Source organism: Capra hircus (genome assembly GCF_001704415.2).
Source record: "Capra hircus breed San Clemente chromosome X unlocalized genomic scaffold, ASM170441v1, whole genome shotgun sequence".
In the NCBI taxonomy this organism is placed as follows: Eukaryota; Metazoa; Chordata; class Mammalia; order Artiodactyla; family Bovidae; genus Capra; species Capra hircus.
Genome location: NW_017189516.1, coordinates 4,011,639 through 4,037,399, shown reverse-complemented (window position 1 = coordinate 4,037,399; position 25,761 = coordinate 4,011,639). Strand labels below are relative to the sequence as shown.

General features: G+C 38.1%; 2 pseudogenes; both read left to right on the top strand.

The window, feature by feature from the left end:
- Nucleotides 1–1,594: 1,594 nt before the first annotated feature.
- LOC102180113 lies at nucleotides 1,595–2,314 on the top strand (annotated as a pseudogene).
- Nucleotides 2,315–3,035: 721 nt separating this feature from the next.
- Nucleotides 3,036–8,626, top strand: LOC108634284 (annotated as a pseudogene).
- Nucleotides 8,627–25,761: the final 17,135 nt, after the last annotated feature.

Below are 25,761 nucleotides of genomic sequence, written 5' to 3'. Positions count from 1 at the left end.
AAGAACTGATACTTTTGAAATGTGATGCTGCTGAAGACTCTTGAGCATCCCTTGGACAAAAAGGAGACCAAACTAGTCAATTCTAGAGGAAATCAACCCTGAATATTTGTTGGAAGGACTGATGCTTAAGCTCCAATATTTTGGCCACCTGATGAGAAGAGCAGACTCGTTGGAAAAGACCCTGATGCTGGGAAAGACCAAAAGCAAAAGGAGAAGGGGGCAGCAGTGGATGAGATAGCTGGATGATATGATTGACTCAATGGACAATAACCTGGGCAAACTCGAGGAGACAATGTAGGACATAGGAGCCTGGTGTGTTATAGTCCATGAGGTTGCAAAAAGTTGGACACGACTTTGTGACTAAATGCAACATATACACTCACGCATTGGAATATTAGAAAGATAAAACAATAAATAATGCCATTTGCAGCAAGACTTGGATGACACTGAAAACTATAATACTAAGTAAAGTAATTCAGAGAGAGAGTGATAAATATCACATGATATCATTTATATGTGGAATCTAAAAAATGATACAAATGAACTTATTTATAAAACAGAAACAGACTTAAAGACATAGAAAATTAATATATGTTTACCAAAGGGGCCAGGGGGAGTGGAATTTGGGATTGACAGATAAATACTGCTATATATAAAATGGGTTTCCCAGGTGGCGCTAGTGGTAAAGAACACACCTGCCAGTGCAGGAGTTTTCAGAGATGTAGGTTCGATCCCTGGGTTGGGAAGGTCCCTTAGAGGAGGGCATGGCAACTTACTCCTGGAGAATCCCATGGACAGAGGAGCCTGGTGGGCTACAGTCCATGGGGCTGCAAATAGGTGGACATGACTGAAGCAACTTAGCACACACTCATATATAAAATAGATGAATAGCAAGTGCTTACTCTATAGCATGGGGCTTTCCAGGTGGCTCAGTGTAATCTCAGCTAATGCAGGAGATGGAGGTTTGATCCCTGGGTTAGGATGAACACTGGGGAAGGAAATGACAACCCACTCCAGTGGGTTGCCTTGGATTTCCCATGGGTAGAGGAGCTTGGAAGGCTACAGTCCATGGGCTTGCAAAAGAGCCCCATACAACTTTGCTGATAAACCACAAAAAACAACTCTATTGCACAAGGAACTGTATTCAATATCTTGTCATAACCTGTGATGGAAAAGAATCTGAAAAAGAACATATATATATATATATTCTTAATATAATATATTTATATAAATATATAAATTATATGGGCTTCCTTGGTGATTCAGATGGTAAAGAATCTGCCTGCAATGTGGGAGACCTGGGTTTGATCCTTGGGCTGGGAAAATCCCCTGGAGAAAGGAATGGCTACCCTCTCCAGTATTCTTGTCTGGAGAATCCCATGGACAGAAGAGTCTGGCAGGCTACAATCCGTGGGGTTGCAAAGAGTCAGACATGACTGCGCCACTAACACTGCAATAAGAAAACCATAGATTTGGAAGACAGGGGAGTGGGTAGGAGAGCAGCCTGTCCTATGCCTGCACACTTGGACTAAGATGGCAGCTGTGGCCAGCCTGGGCTGGGGAGCTGTTGCCTCTGCCATGTGTTATTTTGTGATGTGATGAATCCATTAAGAAACAGCTTCTGCATCAGTTTGCCCAAAGACCGCTTTTCCCACTCCCTGCAACCTTATGTAACTCAGTGAGATACATGTCTGTTCAAACACAAGATACCCCAAATCCCAAAAGTATAAAGTTTATTCCAGGAAAACCAGTTCTTGAGACAACGACCATGGATTTTCCCACACCAGCTATAGCATTTTGCTCCCCTCTGGCTAGGCAGTTATTTAGGATTGAGGGAGTAAAAAGTGTATTTTTTGGACCAGATTTCATCACTGTTACAAAGGAAAATGAAGAATTAGACTGGAATTTACTGAAACCAGATATCTATGCTATAATTATGGATTCTTTGCATCTGGCTTATCTTTAGTTACTGAGGAAACACCTTTAGAAGAATCAGGATCTGAAGATGATGATGAAGTTGTGGCAATGATTAAGGAATTGTTAGATACTAGAATAGGGCCAACTGTGCAGGAAGATGGAGGAGATGTAGTCTATAAACGCTTTGAAGATGGCATCGTACAGCTGAAATGCCAAGGTTCTTGTACCAGCTACCCCAGTTCAATCATTACTCTGAAAAATGGAATTCAGAACATGCTGCAGTTTTATATTCCAGAAGTAGAAGGCGTAGAAAAGGTTATGGATGATGAATCAGATGAAAAAGAAGCAAACTCAGCTTAAACTCATTTGAGTTTTTTGTGGGCCCCACAGTTGGACTTGTTGATAATATGTACTAAGCTTTTATTATTAATCTTCTAAGTAACTTGAGAATTAATAAAATATGTCTTTTCTACAGAGAATGATAAAAAAAGAGAAAACCATAGAGTCTCAAATCTTACCCCTTCTCCATTGCCGTTTTCAAAAAAAAAAAAAAACCTCTCCTTGACCTCTGCCTGCTTTTGGATGCTTTCAAGTACTTTTAAATATTTGTTTTCTTATATTCTTTTACAGATTGCATAATTGCTATCTATGGGATGGTTCACCTGACTTTTTCATTCATTTTATTCTTTTCTTGTAACCAGTTCTGAACAATTTTTTAAACTCAGAGAAGAAACATGAAATCTCTGAAAGTGTTTTAAAGTGACAGGAAAGGGAAGATTTGGCATACCATAAGCGAAAATTTTCCTGGAGTATCTGTATTCATTTGAGACTCCTCAATAAAAGTTACAACAACAATCACACAGGCCTCCCCCAAACATACAAATAAGATATATGCAAAGTTTACAGCACTGATATCACATTGCAAATATTGATTACATCCCCAGAAGCACTTTCTCTTTTCCTTCCTATCCTACTTGAGCACAACATTGTAAATCAACTATACTTCAATTAAAAAAGCCAGGAAAAGAAAAGCTTAAATAAATACATATAATAAAAAAAAAGAAGCAGAAATCTGTTAAATAAAGTTGACAGGCCAGAAGGGGGACTTGTGTCCTACAATGGTAGGAAAGTTGAACGACAGGAAGGAAGATATCTTCTTTCCTGGAACAATTCAGCCCATAAGAAAACATGAACTTTGTTTGCTGTAACTCTCCAAATTTCCTTTCCCCTTCTATTAAAATGTTCTCCTTTCCTTTCTGTGTGGGAACTTGTGTATACCTCACTATGGCTGCAGATCTCAAATGACAACTCTTTCAGTTCAGTTCAGTTCAGTTGCTCAATTGTGTCTGAATCTTTGTGACCCCATGAACCGTAGCAGGCCAGGCCTTCCTGTCCATCACCAACTCCCAGAATCCACCCAAAACCATGTCCATTGAGTCGGTGATGCCATCCAACCATCTGATCCTCTGTCGTCCCCTTCTCCTTCTGCCCTCAATCTTTCCCAGCATCAGGGTCTTTTCAAATGAGTCAGCTCTCCACATCAGGTGGCCAAAGTATTGGAGTTTCAGCTTCAACATCAGTCCTTCCAATGAACACCCAGGACTGATCTCCCCTAGGATGGACTGGTTAGATATCCTTGCAGTCCAGAGGACTCTCAAGAGCCTTCTCCAACACCACAGTTCAAAAGCATCAATTCTTCTGCACTCAGCTTTCTTTATAGGCCAACTCTCACATCCATAAATGACCACTGGAAAAACCATAGCCTTGACTAGATGGACCTTTGTTGGCAAAGTAATGTCTCTGCTTTTTAATATGCTGTCTAGGTTGGTCATAACTTTCCTTCCAAGGAGTAAGCATCTTTTAATTTCGTGGCTGAAATCACCACCTGTGGTGACTTTGGAGCCCAGAAAAATAAAGTCAGCCACTGTTGCCACTGTTTCCCCATCTATTTCCCATGAAGTGATGGAACCAGATGCCATGATCTTCGTTTTCTGAATCTTGAGCTTTAAGCCAACTTTTTCATTCCCCTATTTCACTTTCATCAAGAGGCTCTTTAGTTCTTCTTCACTTTCTGCCATAAGAGTGGTGTCATCTGCATATCTGAGGTTATTGATATTTCTCCCAACAATCTTGATTTCAGCTTGTGCTTCTTCCAGCACAGAGTTTCTCATGATGTACTCTGCATATAAGGTAAATAAGCAGGGTGACAATATACAGCCTTGATGTACTCCTTTTCCTATTTGGAACCAGTCTGTTGTTCCATGTCCAGTTCTAACTGTTGCTTCCTGACCTGCATACAGATTTCTCAAGAGGCAGGTCAGGTGGTCTGGTATTCCCATCTCTCTCAGAATTTTCCACAGTTTATTGTGATCCACACAGTCAAAGGCTTTGGCATAGTCAGTAAAGCAGAAATAGATGTTTTTCTGGAACTCTCTTGCTTTTTCCATGATCCAGAAGATGTTGGCAATTTGATCTCCGGCTCCTCTGCCTTTTCTAAAACCAGCTTGAACATCTGAAAGTTCACAGTTCACATATTGCTGAAGCCTGGCTTGGAGAATTTTGAGCATTACTTTACTAGCACGTGAGATGAGTGTAATTGTGCGGTAGTTTGAGCATTCTTTGGTATTGTCTTTCTTTGAGATTGGAATAAAAACTGACCTTTTTCAGTCTTGTGGCCACTGTTGAGTTTTCCAAGTTTGCTGGCATATTGAGTGCAGCACTTTCACAGCATCATCTTTTAGGATTTGAATTAGCTCAACTGGAATTCCACCACCTCCACTAGCTTTCTTTGTAGTGATGCTTCCTAAGGCCCACTTGACTTCACATTCCAGGATGTCTGGCTCTAGGTGAGTGATTACACCATCGTGATTTTCTGGGTAATGAAGATTTTTTGTACAGTTCTTTTGTGTATTCTTGCCACCTCTTCTTAATATGTTCCGCTTCTGTTAGGTCCATACCATTTCTGTCCTTTATTGAGCCCATCTTTGCAGGAAATGTTCCTTTGGTATCTCTAATTTTCTGGAAGAGATCTCTAGTCTTTCCCACTCTATTGTTTCCCTCTATTTCTTTGCATTGATCGCTGAGGAAGGCTTTGTTATCTCTCCTTACTATTATTTGAAACTCTGGATTCAGATGTTTATATCTTTTCTTTTCTCCTTTGCTTTTCGCTTCTCTTCTTTTCACAGCTATTTGTAAGGCCTCCTCAGACAGCCATTTTGCTTTTTTGCATTTCTTCTTCTTGGGGATGGTCTTGATTCCTGTCTCCTGTACAGTGTCATGAACCTCCATCCATAGTTCATCATGCACTCTGTCTATCACATCTAGTCCCTTAAATTTATTTCTCATTTCCACTGTATAGTCATAGTGAAAGTGAAGTCGCTCAGTCATGTCCGACTCTTTGTGACCCTGTGGACTGTAGCCCACCAGGCTCCTCAGTCCATGGGATTCTCCAGGCAAGAACACTGGAGTGGGTTGTCATTTCCTTCTCCAGGGGATCTTCCTGACCCAGGGATCGAACCCAGGTCTCCCGCATTGCATGCAGACACTTTAACCTCTGAGCCACCAGGGAAGTCATAAGGCATTTGATTTAGGTCATACCTAAAAGGTCTAGTGGTTTTCTCCACTTTCTTCAATTTCAGTCTGAATTTGGCAATAAGGAGTTCATGATCTGAGCTACAGTCAGCTCCCTGTCTTGTTTTTGCTGACTGTATAGAGCTTCTCCTTCTTTGGCTGCAAAGAATATAATCAATCTGATTTCAATGTTGACCATCTGGTGATGTCCATGTGTAGAGTCTTCTCTTGTGTTGTTGGAAAAGGGTGTTTGCTATGACTAGTGCATTATCTTGGCAGAACTCTATTAGCCTTTGCCCTGCTTCATTCATTCAAGGCCAAATTTGCCTGTTACTACAGGTGTTTCTTGACTTCCTACTTTTGCATTCCAGTCCCCTATGATGAAAAGGACATCTTTTTTGGGTGTTAGTTCTAAAAGTTCTTGTAGGTAACTCTTTGCTGATCCTAAATAAACACATTTTGCCTGGAGTAATAACTGGAAGTTTATTTTAGGTCAAAAGTAATAAACGATTCTTTCAAGAGCAGTTGCCTCTGTGTCTGTCATCCTGCCATACCTGATTAAAACTAAATCCCAATTGCTTATTTAAGACATTGGGGCAAAATTGTGGTCAAGTGGAAAGAAATTCATCCCTACAGGAGATCTTTCTTACATTCAAAATGATTCTGTCTACTAACCATAATTGGTTCACCAACTTTTCATTCACATGTGAAGATAGTAATTTACCTGGTAATTTCTCTAACCAACTCATGACAAGTGACCCTCCACTAGCAATGTCAATAAATGGGGGAAAGGTTGAATTCATCATAAATCCTTAGAACTCTGTTTTGAGAGGATAAATAATTCTACTTATGTGAGAATTCCCAGAAATTTCAATTAAGTTGTAAAACTCATATTACAAACACTAGCCTTCAGACAAATATCCAACCTTTATACCTATCAGTCTCCCTGGCTACTGTGGAAGAACTTGCATCCAATTTTTGTATTGATGATGTTATCCATGAGAAAGTAACAGCCATATGAAGAGTTGCTCTTGTGGGTTCAGTATCTATTCAACAGTGGGGAGGAAATGTGTTTTTAAGAAAATTGTGTTTATTTTCATTCTTCTCACCATTTGAAGTTAAAACTAAGTTTTACGATTCAGGGATGAGTGACTTATTTTTTTCAAAATCATATTCAGAATATTTCATCCTCAACTATCTTTATACAAAAGGTTTCCTTAGAGCCATCTGAAATTTACACTGTGGTAGAATTAAATACTTTCAATCAGGCTGGAGAATATGAATGTACATTTGGAACAATACATTTTTGCAGTCAACTGAAGTATGCCAGTATTTATATCACCTTCAGCTCAAGCAGGAATTTTCAGAGACATCTGCTCCTATTAGAGGACTAGCATAAATTGGGGAAATTGCATATAGTATGGAAAAGAAATCTAGGTGAAATGGCAATGCTAGAGACAATTGAGCTTGAAAGAGAGACTCCAGGTTACAGAAATGTGAGGCTGTCTTTGGAGACAATCCCAGATACTGTAATTCTAGAAGAGCCTTTTCATATTACCTGTAAGATAACAAACTGCAGTGATAGGAAAATGAAATTGGTTTTGAGGATGTGTGATACAGATTCTATTCATTGGTGTGGTAGTTCAGAAAGATACCTTGGAAAGCTTCCACCAGGTTCAACTCTCAGCTTTACCCTGACACTGCTGTCATTGCAACTAGGCCTACAAAGTATCTCTGGTATACAAATAACAGACAAATTATTAAAGAAAGATTATGTCTGTTGCCAGGAGCCACCATGAGGAACTCCGTCTGTGGCAAAGGTCATGAGGAAGGAGGCTTCAGCATACGCAAAGGCAGGATCAAGCCTCAGGAAAACCCCTGTTCCCGAGCATCTACCCCCCAAACTGTACTTTACTGCTTTATGCTGTCACCTACACCTCTGACTTTACAGGGGACTGTCCCCCACCTCTATCAGAGAAGGAGTTAACCTACAGCTCCAGTTAATAAAAATTCCTGGGCATGACAAGGGTATCTCAGGTCAAACCTCTCTGCTGGCAGACTAGCTTGTGTGACAGGATTATCCACACTCTTGCTACTATGTACATGATTGTTTACAACCTCTCAACCATAAATAGCACAGAGAGTTTGGAGTATTTTGAAAGTCTTAGTTAGCATTGGGTTTTTCTAAAGATAAAAATCATGTTGGTGAAGGGTTTTTCATTTATTGGGCCAATGTTTGCTGCTAAATCCCCTGCCCTTATACATGTTAATGAATATATAACCAGCATATAGGAGAAATAAATATTAAACCTTTACGATTAATCATATTAAACCTTAGGCTAAGTAAATTACTTTCTTAATTGTAACCCACTACACCCTTACCCTATAGGAATACAACTTTATCTGGTACCTTCGGAGGGCGGTGCCTGGTTTAAGAAAAATCACTCCTGGAAAATAAGTTTCTGGTTGACTGACTGTTATCAGAAAAGAAAGGATCATAAAATGTCAGCAGGCCTCATGGCCAGAAGATGATGTAAAACCCCTAAGACCTTTTCATATACATTTATATGAAGCACCTGATTTTGACAAAGGTCAGGACTGCTGACCCCCACGTGACTTTAAAATTTCCATTTGTCTTTATGTGTAACAAAAGGTATATAAGCAAACCTGAAAATAAAGAAAATGGATCAGTTTCTGCAAAGACTGATTCCCCCGTGTCGTTCTTTCTTGTTCTCTGTTTTTCTGGCTGAATTTCCATCTGGAGCATGGGTGCTCACCAAGCCTGCTAATTTTGCCCTGGCTTTTAAGATCCACGTGAGAGGGAGCCCAAGGAGGGGCACCCTCCGCTATTCAAGTGGGTGCCGGTGGCCTACGTAGGTGGTGCAAGCTTTTGGTCTCGAAGCTTTATTGGTATCCCACGTAAACCAAGTTATTCAGCCTCCTTTTCTCCACTAATTTTCCTACTACACTATTCCTTTCTAATCTCTCTTTATACTTCTAATTAAATAGCTTTTTCCTAGGATGCCAACTCCGTCTCCGCTTCAAATTACCCAGGATCCACTGGGGCTGGACCCCGGCAGTCTGTGATGATCTTGCAAAAGTCTGTGTAATACCTCCCATGGTTAAAATGAGAAGCTGAAGAAAATTTGTAGTATTATGCTCTCCAGAGCATTTCATAGAAAAGCTTTTCATAGATTTATTAGCAGCAAAATGATCAACTAATAGCAAATATACAGGCAGATTATTTTCACTTTCTTCCTTTGAAACCATGAATATATTAAGAATTAAACATATCTTGATCTAAAAAAGAACAATCTTGACTTTCATGTTATATGAAGTACTTTCTAATTCTACATTTGTATGTTTCCTAATATTTGTGGCTTAATTAAGGTCATTACAGGTAGCCATTGATTTCATTTTTCAGAATGAGGTCACCATTTAAAAATGATTACATCTGCTTTCCATGAATGCTTAATAGCATTCAACACTTCCTTTATCAGTAAAGCTGATATTGAGAGAACATAAAATACTGTAAATCTATTGACAATTTAATTAAAATAATTACTATGGTTTACTTGGTCAAATTTAAATTTACCTTGTTTTATTATTTTCCTTTTTCATTTGCATTCAACTGAGTACTATCAGTGGCAGTGCTTAATATAATTCAGGATGGTCCTCATTATTTAAACTTGTTGACATTTACTACTTGGAAAAGACATAAGCTTTTCAAATATTCCAAATTATTGGGGCTATAGAAATGCATTCATGTGACACACTGAGCTGTTTTTCATTTCTCTTGGCAAACTTCTATGAAGTGTGGAGTTGGTTTACTTTCATTAGTTATTCCTACAAGGGCCCTTGTGTATACTACTTGGATTGCTCACTTGCTTCTTAACCATTCACATAATATATTCTTTCTCTTTTATGCAAAACCAAAAATCATGACAAAGAATTTGCTAGAGTGCTTATATTTTGGTTTGTTCGTTTCTTTTCATTCTCCTTATATTTTATTTACATAGCAGTATTTCTTTTGGAAAACAAAACCATTTCACATATTAACTAATTACTGATGAGAATGTAAACTCTTTCCTTTTATTCTTTTTTCTCTGTTTTAAATTGAAGCATAGTTCATTTACAATATTATATTAGTCTTAAGTGTAGAACATATGATTCAATATGTTTATAGATTATATATAAATATGAATATTTTACAGTTATTATATAATAATGGTTATATTTCCTTGTGTTGTGCAATACATACTTGTTGCTTATTTATTTTACACATAGTAGTTTCTGTCTCAATTTCCAGCTGCACCTTTTTGGGGCCCCAAATCACTGCAGATGGTGACTGTAGTCATGAAATTAAAGGATGTTTGCTCCTTGGAAGAAAAGCTATGACCAACCTAGACAGTGTATTAAAAAGCAGAGACATTACTTTGCCAACAAAGGTCCATATAGTCAAAGCTATGGTTATTCCAGTAGTCATGTACAGATGTGAAAGTTGGACTATAAAGAAAGGTGAGTGCCAGAGTATTGCTGCTTTTGAACTATGATATTGGAGAAGACTCTAGAGAGTCCCTTGGAATACAAGATCAAACCAGTCCATCCTAAAAGAAATCAGTCCTAAATATTCATTGAAAGGACTGATACTCAAGCTGAGGCTCCAATACTTTGGTCACCTGATGTGAAGAACTGACTCACTGGAAAAGACCCTGATGCTTAGAAAGATTGAAGGCAGGAGGAGAAGGGGATGACAGAGGATGAGATGGTTGGATGGCATCACTGACTCAATGGACGGTGAGTTTGAGTAAGCTCCAGGAGTAGGTGATGAACAGGGAGGCCTGGTGTACTGCAGTCCATGGGGTCGCAAAGAGTTGGACACAACTGAGCGACTGAACTGACTGAACTGATCTTGCACCTCCCTCCTTCCTTCTCCCTACCGATCACCACTAGTTTGTTCTCCATATCTGTAAGTTTGTTTCTGTTTTGTTATATATTAATATATTTATTTCTTTTATTTTTTAGATTCCATGTATAAGTGCTAACATACAGTACTTGTCTTTCTCTGTATGGCATAATACCCTCTAGGTACATCTGTGCATGCACTTGCTAAGTCATTCAGGAGTGTGTGACTATTTGTGACCCTATGGACTGTAGCCCACCAGGATCCTCTCTCTGTGGGATTCTCCAGGCAAGAACACTAGTGTGGATTGCCATGCCCTCTTCCAGGGGATCTTCCAGATCTGGGGATCAAACGTAGGTCTCTAATATCTCCTGCATTGGCAGGTGGGTTCATTACCACTAGCACCACCTGGGAGGCCCCTAGGTCCATCCATGTTGTTGCAAAGGGCAGAATTTAATTCTTTTGATTTATAAATATATGTGTTTATATATATATATTTATATATATATATATATAATCTTCATTCATCTGTTGATGGACACTTAGATTGCTTCCATGTCTTGGCTATTGTACTAATACTGCTATGAACATTAGGGTGTATGTATCTTTTTGAATTAGTATTTTTGTTTTATAGCAGTAGAAATGCTAGATCAAATGATAGTTCTACTTTTACTTTCCTGAGAAACCCCATACTGTTTTTTCCTAGGACCTACACCTCATACATTCCACCAACAGTGTATGAGGAATCCCTTTTCTCTACATCCTTGCCAGCATTTGTTATTTGTAGACTTTTAAAAATATATAATTTATTTATTTTTTAATTGAGGGATAATTGCTTTACAGAATTTTGATGTTTTCTCTCAAACCTCAGCATGAATCAGCCATAGGTATACATATATCTTCTCCTTTTTGAACCTCTCTCCCATCTCCCTCCACATCCTGCCCCTCTAGGTTGATACAGAGCCCCTGTTTGAGTTTCCTAAGATATACAGCAAATTCCTGTTGGCTATTTTACATATGGTAAAGTAAGTTTCCATATTACTCTCTCTATACACCTCAACCTCTCCTCCCATCTCTCCCTGTCCATAAGTCTATTCTTTATGTCTGTTTCTCTATTGCTGTCCTGCACATAAAATCTTCAGTACCATTTTTTAGATTCCATACACACACACACACACACACACACACACACACACACGCACACACACATTAGTATACAATATTTATCTTCCTCTTCCTGACTTACTTCACTCTATACAATAGGCTCTAGGCTTATCTAACTCATTAGAACTGACTCATATGCATTCCATTTTATGGCTGAGTAAGATTCCATTGTATATGTACCACCACTTCTTTATCCATTCATCGATAGATGGACATCTAGGTTGCTTCCATGTTCTAGCTATTGCAAATGGTTCTGCAATAAACAATGGGACACGTGTTGTTTTCAATTTTTGTTTCCTCAGGGTATATGCCTAGGTGTGAGGTTGCTGGGTCATATGGTGGTCTTATTCCTAGTTTTATAAGGAATCTCCATACCATCTCCAGAGTGGTTGTATCAATTTACATTCCCACCAACAGTGCAAGAAGGTTCCCTTTTCTCCACACCCTCTCCAGCATTTATTGTTTGTAGACTTTTTGATGATGGCCATTCTGACCAGTGTGAGCTATCTCATTGTATTTTTGATTTGCATTTCTCTAATAATGAGCAATATTGAGTATCTTTTCATGTGTTTGTTAGCCATCTATACTTCTTCTTTGAAGAAATGTCTGTTTAGTTCTTTTCCCCACTTTTTGATTGAGGTCTTTGTTTTTCTGGTATTGAGTTGTATGAGCTGCTTGTATATTTTAGAGATTAATCCTTTGTCAGGGCTATTATTTTCTCCCATTCTGAGGGTTGTCTTTTCACCTTGCTTTTAGTTTCCTTTGCTGTGTAAAAGCTTTTAAGTTTAATCAGGTTCCACTTGTTTACTTTTGTTTTTATTTCCATTACTCTAGGAGGTGGGTCATAGAGGATGTTGCTGTGATTTATGTCAGAAAGTGTTCTGTCTATGTTTTCCTATAAGAGTTTTATAGTTTCTGGTCTTATATTTAGGTCTTTAATCCATTTTGAGTTTATCTTTCTATATGGTGTTACAAAGTTTTCTAATTTCATTCTTTTACATGTAGCTGTCCAGTTTTCCCAGCACCACTTATTGAAGAGGCTGTCTTTGCCACATTGTATATTCTTGCCTCCCTTGTCAAAACTAAGGTACCCATAGGTGCATGGGTTTATTTCTGAGCTTTCTATTTTGTTCCGTTGGTCTATGTTTCTGTTTCTGTGCCAGAACCATACTGTCTGGATGACTGTAGTTTTGTAGTATAATCTGAAGTCAGGAAGGTGGATGCCTCCAGTTCCATTCTTCTTTCTCAAGATTGCTTTGGTTATTAAGGGTCTTTTGTGTTTCCATATGAATTGTGAAATTTTTTTGTTCTAGTTCTGTGAACAATGCCATTGGTAATTTGATAGGGATCACGTTGAATCTGTAGATTGCATTTGGCAGGATAGTCATTTTCACAATATTGATTCTTCCTACTCAGGAACAAGGAATATCTCTCCATCTGATCATGTCATTTTTTATTTCTTTCATCAGTGTCTTATAATTTTCTGTCTACAATTCTTCTGTCTCCTTAGGTAAGTCTATTTTTAGATATTTTATTCTTTTTTAAAAAAATATTTTTTTAATTGAAGAATAATTGCTTTGCAGAATTTTGTTGTTATCTGTCAAACTTCAACATGAATCAGCCATAGGTATACAAGTATCGTGTCCCTTTTGAACCTCCCTTCCATCTCCCTCCCCATCCCACCCCTAGAGGTTGATACAGAGCCCCTGTTTGAGTTTCCTGAGACACACTGCAAATTCCCATTGGCTAATAAATATTTTATTCTTTTTGTTGCAATGGTGAATGGTTAGTATATAGAAATGCAAGTGATTTCTGTGTATTGATTTTTGTATCCTGCAACTTTGCTAAATTCACTGATTAGTTCTAGTAATTTTCTGATAGTGTCTTTAGGGTTTTCTATGTACAGTATCATGTCATCCACAAACAGTGAGAACTTTACTTCTTTTCTGATCTGGATTCCTTCTATTTCTTTTTCTTCTCTGATTGATGAAGCTAGGACTTCCAAAACTATGTTGAATAATAGTGGTGAAAGTGGACACCCTTGTCTTTTTCCTGATCTTAGGGGAAATGCTTTCAGTTTTTCACCATTGAGAATAATGTTTCTGTAGGCTTATCATATATGACCTTTACTATGTTGAGGTAGGTTTCTTCTATGCCCATTTATTAAAGATTTTAAATCATAAATGGGTGCTGAATTTTGTCAAAGACTTTTTCTGCATCTATTGAGATTATCATATGGTTTTTTCTTTCAGTTAGTTAATATGGTGTGTCACATTGATTGATTTGCATATATTGAAGAATCCTTGCATCTCTGGAATAAACCCAACTTAATCATGGTGTATGAGCTTTCTAATGTATTGTTGAATTCTGTTTGCTAAAATTTTGTTGAGGGATTTTGAATCTATGTTCATCAGTGATATTGGCCAGTAGTTTTGTTTGTGTGTTGTCTTTGTCTGCTTTTTCTATCTGGGTGATAGTGGCCTTGTATAATGAGTTTGGAAGTGTTCCTTCCTCTGCAGTTTTTTGAAAAAGTTTCAGAAGGATAGGCATTAGCTCTTTTCTAAATGTTTGATTAAATTCTCCTGTGAAGCCATCTGGTCCCAGGCTTTTGTTTTTTGGGAGATTTTTTATCACAGCTTCAATTTCAGTGCTTGTAATTGGGTTGTTCATCATTTCTATTTCTCCCTGGTTCAGTTTTGGAAAATAAAACTTTAGAATCTGTCCATTTCTTCCAGGTTATCCGTTTTATTACCATATAGTTATTCATAATAGTCTCTTATAATCCTTTGTATTTTTGCATTGCCTGTTGTAGCCTCTACTTTTTCATTTCTAAATTTGTTGATTTGGTTCTTCTCTCTTTTTTCTTGATGAGTCTGACTAAAGGTTTGTCAATTTTGTTTATCTTCTCAAAGAACCAGCTTTTAGTTTTATTAATCTTTACTATTGTTTCTTTCATTTCTTTTTCTTTATTTCTGCTCTTATCGTCACGATTTCTTTCCTTTTGCTAATTTTGGCAGTGGGGTTTGATGATTTTCTTGTTTCTTGAGGTAGGATTGTATTACTTTAAACTTCCTTCTTAGGACTGTTTTGCTGCATTCCATAGGTTTTGAGTTGTTGTGTTTTCATTGTCATTTGTTTCTAGAAATTTTTTATTTTCCCTTTTGATTTATTCAATAACCTGTTGGTTATTTATAAATGTACTGTTTAATCCTCATGTATTCTTTTTTTTTTTTTTTACAGTTTTTTTTCCTTGTAATTGATATCTAGTCTCATAGCATTGTCCTCGGAAAAGATGCTTGACACAATTTCAATTTTCTTAAATTTACTAAGGTTCGATTTGTGATCCAAGATGTGGTCTATCCTGGAGAATGATCCATGTGCATTTGAGAAGAAGGTATACTCTTCTGCATTTAGATAGAACATCCTGAAAATATCAATGAGATCCATCTCATTTAATGTATTATTTTAAGACTTGTGTTTCCTTATTAATTTTCTGTTTTGATGATCTGTCCATTGGTATTCAGTTCAGTTCAGTTCAGTCGCTCAGTCGTGTCCGACTCTTTGCGAGCCCATGAATCACAGCACACCAGGCCTCCCTGTCCATCACCAACTCCCGGAGTTCACTCAGACTCGCGTCCATCAAGTCGGTGATGCCATCTAGTCATCTCATCCTCTATTGTCCCCTTCTTCTCCTGCCCCTAATCCCTCTCAGCATCAAAGTCTTTTCCAATGAGTCAACTCTTCCCATGAGGTGGCCAAAGTACTGGAGTTTCAGCTTTTGGTGTTAAAGTTTCCTACTATTATTGCATTACTGTCAATTTCTCCTTTCATGTCTGTTAGTGTTTGTCTTATGTATTAAGGTGCTCCTATGTTGGGTGCAGTGATATTTGCAATTGTTTTTTCATCCTCTTGGATTTCTCCCTTGATCATTATGTACTGTCCTTCCCTATCTCTTGTAAAGTTCTTTATTTTAAGGTCTATTTTGTCTGATACGAGGATTATTACTCCAGCTTTCTTTTGCTTTCCATTTCCATGGGATATATTTTTCCATCCTCTCACTTTCAGTCTATACGTGTCTTTAGGTTTGGAGTGGGTTTCTTGTAGACAGCATGTATATGGGTCTTGTTTTTGTATCCATTCAGCCAGTCTGTGTCTTTTGGTTGGAGCATTTAATTCATTTACATTGAAAGTTATTTTTGATATATACATTCCTATTTCTATTTTCTTAATTGTTTGGGGATTCATTTTGTAGATCTTTTACTTCCTTTGTATTTCTAGACTGTATAAGTCCCTTTAACATTTGTTGCAAAGCTGGTTTGGTGGTACTGAATTCTCTTAACTTTTGCTTGTCTGAAAAGCTTTTGATTTCTCCATCAATTTTGAATGAGAATCTTGCTGGGTAGAGTAATCTTGGTTATAGACTTTTCCTTTATAGTACTTTAAATATATTTTGCCATTGTTTTCTGGCCTACAGAGTTTCTGCTGAAAGATCAGCTGTTAAATGTATGGGGTTTCCCTTTATGTTACTTGTTGCTTTTTCATTGCTGCTTTTAATATTCTTTCTTTGCTTAGTCTTTGTTAGTTTGATTAGTATGTGTCTTGGTGTGTTCCTCCTTTGGTTTATCCTGTGTGGGACTCTTTTCCTGTTGGACTCGATTGACTATTACCTTTTCCAGGCAGAGGAAATTGTTTTCTAAAATCTCTTCAAAATTTTCCTCATACCCTTTCTTTTTCTCTTCTTCTGGGATCCATATAATTCGAATGTTGTTGTGTTTGATATTGTCCTAGATGTCTCTGAGTCTATCCTCAGTTCTTTTGATTTTTTTTTTTACTTTGTTCCACTCTTTAGAAGTTATTTCCACCATTGATTTGTCCTTCAGCTTCAGATACTCTGTTATTCAGTTCAGTTCAGTTGCTCAGTCATGTCCTACTTTTTGCGATGCCATGAACTGCAGCATGCCAGGCCTCTCTGTCCATCACCAACTCCCAGAGTCCACCCAAACCCATGTCCATATAGTCAGTGATGCCATCCAACCATCTCATCCTCTGTCGTCCCTTTCTCCTCCTGCCCTCAACCTTTCCCAGCATCAAGGTCTTTTCCAATGAGTCAGCTCTTCGCATCAGGTGGCCTTTTAATTTTAGTAATTATGTTGTTTGTTTCTGTATGTTTATTCTTTAATTCTTCTAGGTCTTTGTTAATTGATTCTTGTATTTTCCTCATTTTGTTTTCCAAGTGTTTGATCTTTTTTTTTTTTTTTACTATCATCTTTCTGAATTCTTTTTCAGGTAGTTTGCCTATCTCCTCTTCATTTATTTGGATTCCTGTGTATCTAGTTTGTTCCTTCATTTGTGCAGTATTTCTCTGCCTTTTCATTATTTTTTTTTGAAACTAATTGTGTTTGAAGTCTCCTTTTCCCAGGCTTCAAGGTTGAATTCTTTCTTTTGGTTTCTGTCCCACTAAGGTTGGTGCAGTGGTTTGTGTAAACTTTGTATAGTGTGGAATTTATGCTTTTTTTTTTTTCCTCTGATGGCCAAGGTGAGTGAGTTGGTAACCCTGTTTGTTGATGATTGAGTTTGTATTTTCGTTTTGTTTGTTGTTTGGATGAGGCGTCCTGCACTGGGTGCTACTGGTAGTTGGGTGATGCCAGGTCTTGTTTTGAAGTGGTTTCCTTTGTGGGAGTTCTCACTATTTGATACTCCCTAGTGTTAGTTCTCTGGTTGTCTAGGGTCTTGGAGTCATTGCTCCCACTCCAAAGGCTCAGGGCTTGATCTCGAGTTTTGTGTTGTTCTATATATTCTTTTCCACTGGTCAGGTATTCCTGTCTGCTCCCAGCTGGTGTTCAGCATGCACTTCTTTGTCTGAAGATGCATTCTTGATGTATCCATGGAGAAACACGTGCTCCACATCCACCTAACTCCTCCCCCATCTTGTTCTCCTATTTGTAGACTTTTTGATGATAGCCATTCTGATGATGAGGTGATGTTATGGCTTTGATTAGCATTTCCCTGATGATTAGCAACACTGACCATCTTTTCATGTGCTTGTTGGCCATCTATATGTCTTCTTTGGAAAAATGTCTATTATAGTCATCTGCCCATTTTTTATTCAGGTTGCTGGTTTTTTTCTTTTTTTACATATCAATAGATTTATTTTTTTATTTATCTCTTTTACTTGCAGGATAATTACTTTACAGTATTGTGATGGTTTTTGCCATACATTAACATGAACAGCCCACAGATATACATGTGTCACCCTCACCCTGAACCCCTTTCCCACATCTCTCCCCACCTTAGTCCTCTGGGTTGTCCCATAGCACTGGCTTTGGTGCCTTGCTTCATGCATCAAACTTGCTCTGGTCATCTACATTACATATGGTAATGTCCATGTTTCAATCCTATTCTCTCAAATCATCCCACCCTCACCTTCTCACACTGAATCCAAATGTGTGTTCTTAACATTTGTGACTCCTTTGCTGCCATGCTGTCAGAGTGTGTGTGTATGTGTATGTGTGTGTTAGTTGCTCAGTCGTGTTTGACTCTTTGTGGCCCAGTGAGGTGTAGCCTGCCAGGCTCCTCCATCCATGGGATTTTCTAGGATCGTCAGTATGGTCCTTCTAAATTTCATATTTATGCATTAATATACAATATTGGTATTTCTCCTTCTGACTTACTTCATTCTATATAATAAGCTTGAGTTTCATTCACCTCATTAGAGCAGACACAAACGTTTTCTTTTCATAACTAACATTCCATTTTTTATATGTACCACAGTTTCCTTATCCATTCATCTGCTGAAGGACATCTGGGTTGATTCCATGTCCTAGGTATTGTAAACTGTGCTGCAATAAACACTGGGGTACATGTGTCTCATTTCTGGTTTCCTCGAGGTGTACGCCTAGCAGTGGGATTGCTGGGTCATATGGCAGTTCTATCACAAGTTTTTAAAGGAATCTCCACACTGTTCTCCATAGTGGCTGTACCAGTTTGCATTCTCACCAACAGTGTAAGGGGGTTCCCTTTTCTTCACACCCTCTCCAGCATTTATTGTTTGTAGACTTTTTGATTATGGCCATTATGACCAGCATGAGGTGACACCTCATTGTTGTTTTGATTTGCAGTTCTCTAATAATGAGTGATGTTGAGCATCTTTTCATGTGTTTGGTACCCATCTATATGTCTTCTTTGGAGAAATGTCTGTTTAGATCTTTTGTCCACTTTTTGATTGAGTTGTTTGTTTTTCTAATATTAATGTGCATGAGCTGCTTGTATATTTTGGAGATTAATTCTTTGTCAGTTCTTCCATTTGCTATCATTTTCTCCCATTCTGAGGGCTGTCTTTTCACCTTGCTTATAGTTTCCTTCGTTGTGCAACAGCATTTAAGTTTAATTAGGTGACCTTTATTTTATTTTTATTTCCATTACTCTGAGAAAGGGGGTCATAGAGGATCTTGCTGTGATTTATGTCAGAGAGTGTTCTGCCTATGTTTTCCTCTAAGAGTTTTATAGTTTCTTGTCTTATATTTAGGTCTTTAATCCATTTTGAGTTTATATTTCTTTATGGTGTTAGAAAGTGTTCTAGTTTCATTCTTTTACATGGGGTTGACCAGTTTTCCCAGCACTGCACCACTTGTTAAAGAGATTTTCTTTTCTCCATTGTATATTTTTGTCTCCTTTGTCAAAGATAAAGTGACCATAGGTGTCTGGATTTGTCTCTGGGCTTTCTATTTTGTTCCATTGATCTATGTTTCTGACTTTGTGCAAATGTCATACTCTCTTTATGACTGTAACTTTGTAGTATAGCCTGAAGTCAGGCAGATTGATTCCTCCATTTCTATTATTCTTTCTCAAGATTGCTTTGGCTATTCAAGGTTTTTGTTTTTTTCATACAAACTGTGAAATTATTTGTTCTAGTTCTATGAAAAATATAGTTGGTAGTTTGATAGGTATTGCATTGAATCTATAGATTGCTTTGGATAGTGTACCCTTTTTCACTATATTGATTCTTCCAGCCCAAGAACCTGGTATATTTCTCTATCTATTTGTGTCATCTTTGATTTCTTTCATCAGTGTTTCATAGTTTTATATATACAAGTCTTTTGTTTCTTTAGGTGAATTTATTTGTACGTATTTTATTATTTGTTGCAATGGTGAATGGAATTGTTCCTTAATTTCTCTTTCTGGTTTTTCATTGTTAGCTTCTAAGAATACAACTGATTACTGTGTATTAATTTTATATCCTGCAGCTTTAGTATATTCATTGATTAGCTCTAGTAGTTTTTTGGTGGCATCTTTAGTGTTATCTGTGTAGAGGATCATGTCACCTGCAAACAATAAGAGTTTTACTTCTTCTTTTCCAATCTGGATTGCTTTTATTTCTTTTCCTTCTCTGATTGCTGTGGATAGGGCTTCCAAACTATGTTGAATAGTAGTGGAGAGAGGGCACCCTTGTTACTGATTTTAGAGGAAATGCTTTAAACTTTTCATCATTAAGTATCATGTTTGCTGTTGGTTTGTTGTATATGGCTTTTATTGTGTTGAAAGAATAAACAAGCATCTGTGCCTACTTTCAGAAGCATCTTTTCTGATCACAGTGCGGTAAGATTAGAGCATTGTGCCCACATTCTGAAGAGTTTTTATCATAAGTGGGTGTTGAGTTTTGTCAAAGGCTTTCTCTGCATCTATTGAGATAATCATATGGCTTTTTTTCTTTCAATTTGTTAATATGGTGTATCACATTGATTGATTTGTGAATATTGAATCCTTGCATCTCTGGACTAGAGTCCACTTGATCATGATGTATGATCTTTTATAATATGTTGCTGGGTTCTCTTTGCTAGGATTTTGTTGAGGATTTTTGTGTCTATGTTCATCAGTGATACTGGTTTGTAGTTTTAATTTTTTTGTGGCATCTTTATCTGGGTTTGGTATTAGGGTGATGGTGGCCTCATAGAATGAGTTTGGGAGTTTTCTTTCCTCTGCAATTTTTTGGAAGATTTTGAGTAGGATATGTGTTAGCTCTTTTCTAAATTTTTGGTAGGATTCACTTGTTAAGCCATCTGATCCTGAGCTTTTGTTCATTGGAAGATTTTTTATTACAGTTTTGATTTCCATGCTTATGATTGGTCTGTTTAAATTTTCTAATTCTTACCAGCTCAGTTTTGTAAAGTTAGTTTTTTTTTAAGAATTTTTTCCATTTCTTCTAGGTTGTCCATTTTATAGGCATATAGTTGCTCATAGTAGTTTCTTATGATAGTTTGTATTTCTGTGTTGTCTGTTGTCATTTCTTCATTTTCGTTTCTAATATTATTGATTTAAGTCTTCTCTCTTTTTTTCTTGTTGAGTCTGGTTAACGGTTTGTCTATGTTGGTATTTTCTCAAGGAACCAGCTTTTAGTTCTGTTGATGTTTGAGATAGTCTTCTTCATTTCTTTTTTCATTAATTTCTTCTTTTTTATGATTTCTTTTATGATTTCTTCTACTAACTTTGGAATTTTTTTGTTCTTTCTCTAGTTGTTTTAGGTCTAACGTTAGGTTGTTTATTTGACGTTTTTCTTATTTCTTGAGGGAGGCCTGTATTGCTATGGACTTCCCTCTAAACCCTGCTTTTACTGAATCCTGTAAGTTTTGAGTTGTCATATTTTCATTATCATTTGTTTCTATGCATATTTTGACTTCCTTTTTGATTTCCAGAGTGATCTGTTGGTTATTCAGAAACATGTTGTTTAGCTTCCATGTGTTTGTGTTTTTTTATTTTTTTTATTTTCCACCTGGTTGATGTCTAATCTTACAGGATTATGATCAGAAAAGATACCTGAAAAGATTTCAATGATTTTAAATTTAACAAGGCTAGATTTGTGGCCCAGGATGTGATCTATCCTGGAAAATATTCCATGTGCACTTGAGAAAAAGGTGAAATATATTTGTCAACAAAGGTCCATCTAGTCAAAGCTATGGTGTTTCCAGTAGTCATGTATGAACGTGAGAGTTGGACTATAAAGAAAGCTGAGTGCCAAAGAATTGATGCTTTTGAACTGTGGTGTTGGAGAAGGCTCTTGAGGGTCCCTTGGACTGCAAGGAGATCCAACCAGTCCATCCTAAAGGAGATCAGTTCTGGGTGTTCATTGGAAGGACTGATGTTGAAGCTGAAACTCCAATACTTTGGCCACCTGATGCGAAGAGCTGACTCATTGGAAAAGACCCTGATGCTGGGAAAGATTGAGGGCAGGAGGAGAAGGGGGCGACAGAGGATGAGGTGGTTGGATGGCATCACCGACTCAATGGACATGAGTTTGGGTAAACTCAGGGAGTTGGTGATGGACAGGGAGGTCTGGTGTGCTGTGGTTCATGGGGTCGCAAAGAGTTGGGCATGACTGACCAACTGAACTGAACTGAACTGAACTGAACTGATTGCTTTTGGTTGAAATGCCATGTAGACATCAATTAGGTCTAACTGGTCTAATGTATCATTTGAAGCTTGTGTTTCCTTGTTTATTTTCTGTCTGCATGATCTGTCCATTGGCGTGAGTGGGGTATTAAAGCCCCCCACTATTATTGTGTTACTGTCAATTTTCCCATTAATAGTTGTTAGCATTTACCTTATGTGTTGAGATGCTCCTATGTTGGGTGCATATATATTTATAATTGTTTAATCTTCTTCTTGGACTGAACTCTTGATCATTATGCAGTGTCCTTGTTAGTCTCTTATAAGATACCTTATTTTAATATCTGTTTTATGTGATATGAGTATTGCCACTCCCACTTGTTTTGATCTCTATTTGCATGAAATATCTGTCCAGCCCCTCACTTTCAGTATATATGTGTCCCTAGGTTTGATGTGGGTCTGCTGTAGACAGCCTATACAGGGGTCTTGTTTTGTATCATTCAGTCAGTCTTTGTTTTCTGGTTGTAGCATTTAGCCCGTTTCCCTTTAAGGTAATTATTGGTAAGTATGATCCTGTTACCATTTACTTTACTGTTTTGGGTTCATTTTTATAAACCTTTTCCGTGTTTCCTGTCTAGAGAAAGTCCTTTAGCATTTGTTGAAAAGCTGGTTTGGTGCTGCTGAATTCTCTCAATTTTTGCTTGCCTGTAAAGCTTTTGATTCTCCTTCAAATCTGAATGAGATCCTTGCTGAGTAGAGTAATCTTGGTTGTAGTTTTCTCCCTTTCATCACTTTATGTGTATCCCGTCATTCCCTTCTGACCTGCAGAGTTTCTGTTGAAAGATCAACTGGTATCCTTATGGGGATCCCCTTGTATATTATTTATTATTTTTCCCTTGCTGCTTTTCATATTTGCTCTTTGTGTTTAATCTTTGTTAGTTTGATTAATATGTCTCTTGGCATGTTTCACCTTGTATTTATCCTGTTTGGGACTCTCTGGGTTTCTTGGAATTGTGTGACTAATTCCTTCCCCATTTTAGGAAAATTTTCAACTATTATCTCCTCAAAAATTTTCTCATGCCCTTTCCTTTCGTATTCTCCTTCTGGGATGTCTATGATTTAAATGTTGAGTTGTTTAACATTGTCCCAAAGGGCTTTGAGGCTCTCCTCATTTCTTTTTACTCTTTTCTGCTCTGCTTCATTTATTTGCACCATTCTATCTTCCAGCTCACATTTCCTTTATTCTGCCTCAGTTCCTGTACCACTGGTTCCTTCCAGACTTTTTTTAATCTCCTTTATTGCATTTTTCATTACTGATTGACCATTCTTTATTTCTTCTAGATCCTTCTTAAACATTTCTTGCATCATCTCAATTTGTGTGTCTAGTCTATTTATCTGTAACTCTATTTTGTTTGCAAGATTTTGAATCATCTTTAATATCATTATTCTGAATTCTTTTTCAGGTAGTCTCCCTATCACCTCCTCTTTTGTTTGGTTTGGTGGCTTTTTATTATGTTCCTTCACCTGCTGGATATTTCTCTGCCTTTTCATTTTGTTTAGTTTGTTGTATTTCAGGTCCCATTTCTGCAAGCTGGAGAGTTGTAGTTTCTTTTAATTGTGGAGTCTCCTCCCTGTGGGTGGGGTTGGACCAGTGGCTTTTCAAGGTTTCCTGGTTGGGGCAACTCGTGTCTGTATTCTGGTGGGTGGAGCCGGATCTCTTTTCCAGAGTGCAATGCAGTGTCCAGTAGTGACTTTTAGGGTATCTATGGGTTTGGTATGACTTTGGGCAGCCTGTCTTTTAGTGTTCAGGGTTGTGTTCCTGTTTTGCTGGAGGATTAGCCTGGGGTATCTTGCACTGGAACCTGCTGGTTCTTGGGTGGAGCCTGTCTCAGTGTAGTTGTGGAGATTTTTTGATGGGCTTTTGTCAATTAATGTTCCCTGGGGTCAGAAATTCTATGACGGTACAAAGTCTGGAGTTGTACCTCCTATCTCTGGGTTTCAGAACCCCTCTTATAGTAGTCTCAAGACTTCTCCATGCACACAGCAAAGAAGAAAAAACCACTAGGTTAATGGTAAAACAACTATCCACAGCCAGGAACACCCAAAGAAATTCACAGATTTATAGACAATATAAGCGGGAGAAGGAGATAGAGGTGACCAGGAGGAGAAAAGGGAGTTTCAAAAGGGAAGCGAGTAATTGAGTCAGTAATCAAATCCTTAAGCAAAAATTGATACTAAGTATTAGCCTCTAAAATATACAAAATTAATGACAAATACCAAAATGCAGTAATTAAAAACTTACAATAGAGATTAGATTGTCAAAATGCCATATAGAAAAAAACAAAACAAAACAAAACAAAATCAATCACAAAAATTTTTTTTAAAAATATGGAATTTGTTTTAAAAATAAGGGTTTTTTTTTGGAAAGGTAATAGTAGTCTACAAATAATGAAAGTTAAAGGAGTAATAAGGAACTATTTTTTTTTAAATTTAAGCATAATAAAAATATATCTAGGAACTTTTCTGGCCTGCTTTGGGCAGTGTGGAGTCAATTTGGTGTCAGATAGTCCTTTGTTACAGCTTGTACTTGTTTTCAAAGTCTACCATTGTCCCTCAAATGCACAGCTGCAGATTAACTTCAGAGTTTTAATCTGTTTCACCTGTCACTTCCTGGGCGGTTCCCCCTTGTTTGCTTAGTTTGGCCTCCTCTGTTTGCAAGTCTCTTTTGTGTCTAAGCTTCACTCTGACACAAGGGGGGTGAAAGTGGCCACTTATTTGGTCTCACTTGCTCAGTTGTGCTGTGGGGAGGGAGGACACTGCAAACAAACACTTCTGTCATGTATGGGGAACGCTTGCAGTGGATGGATCACACTTGGGTTGCCACAGCCCAAAACATAATGCACTCCCTAGTTCCAAGCCACTCAGGCTCTAGGGTACTCCACAAGGGCACAGTCCCAGGTGGGCCTTGTGTCTCATACACTTCCCAGGTCCAAGCCACTCAGGTTCCTGGGTACAAGGCAAGGACACAGTTCCAGGTGGGCCTTGCCTCTCATGTGCCTCCCAGGTCTAAGCCACTCAGGTTCCTGGGTGCAAGACAAGGACACAGTTCCAGGTGAGCCTTGCCTCTCATGTGCCTCCCAAGTCTAAGCCACTTTGATTCTGCACTGTGAGGACAGTCCCAAATGGGCCCTGCATCTTCTCAGGGGAGCTGGTCTCAGGTTGTGATACTTCAGGCAGATATGAACAGTCCAGGTTCCCAGACAGATATGGTTAGTGACTGGCAGCCTGCTCACATCTTGGCAGGAGGTGCAGTCTCTGGGGTTGAGATTGCAATGGCTCCTTGCCTTCCACCTCTGGCTGTCACGCACCTGCCTCTCTGCTTCTGGGTAGGAAGGGCCATAAATGGCAGCTGGCTTGCTCTCTTTCAGTATTCGCTAGGGTTCAATCCTAGTGATTGTTCTCTGAGTGCACCAGAGATCACAGTGTGGTGTTAGAGCCCTCCTCTAGGAAAGATCCTTTGTTTTTCTTTATTTCTCTGGCATTCCCATGGTTTGGGTTGCTATGTCATGTTAGTCCCCTCAGAGTGTTCTCAGGGCATTCAACCCTGGTTTTCACCCTAAGGACCGATGATGAAGCCCACGCCTCCGCACCCAACCCCCACTTGCTGTGGGAAGACAAGAGCGTGTGAGCTGCTTCTCAGCTGGCAATTACTCTTCCATACGAATTCTGTGGTGATTGTTTATTTTTTTGGGCGGGGGGTCAAGTGGGCCTTAGAAAGCATCACTACGAACAAAGCTAGAGGAGGTGATCAAATTCCAGTTGAGCTA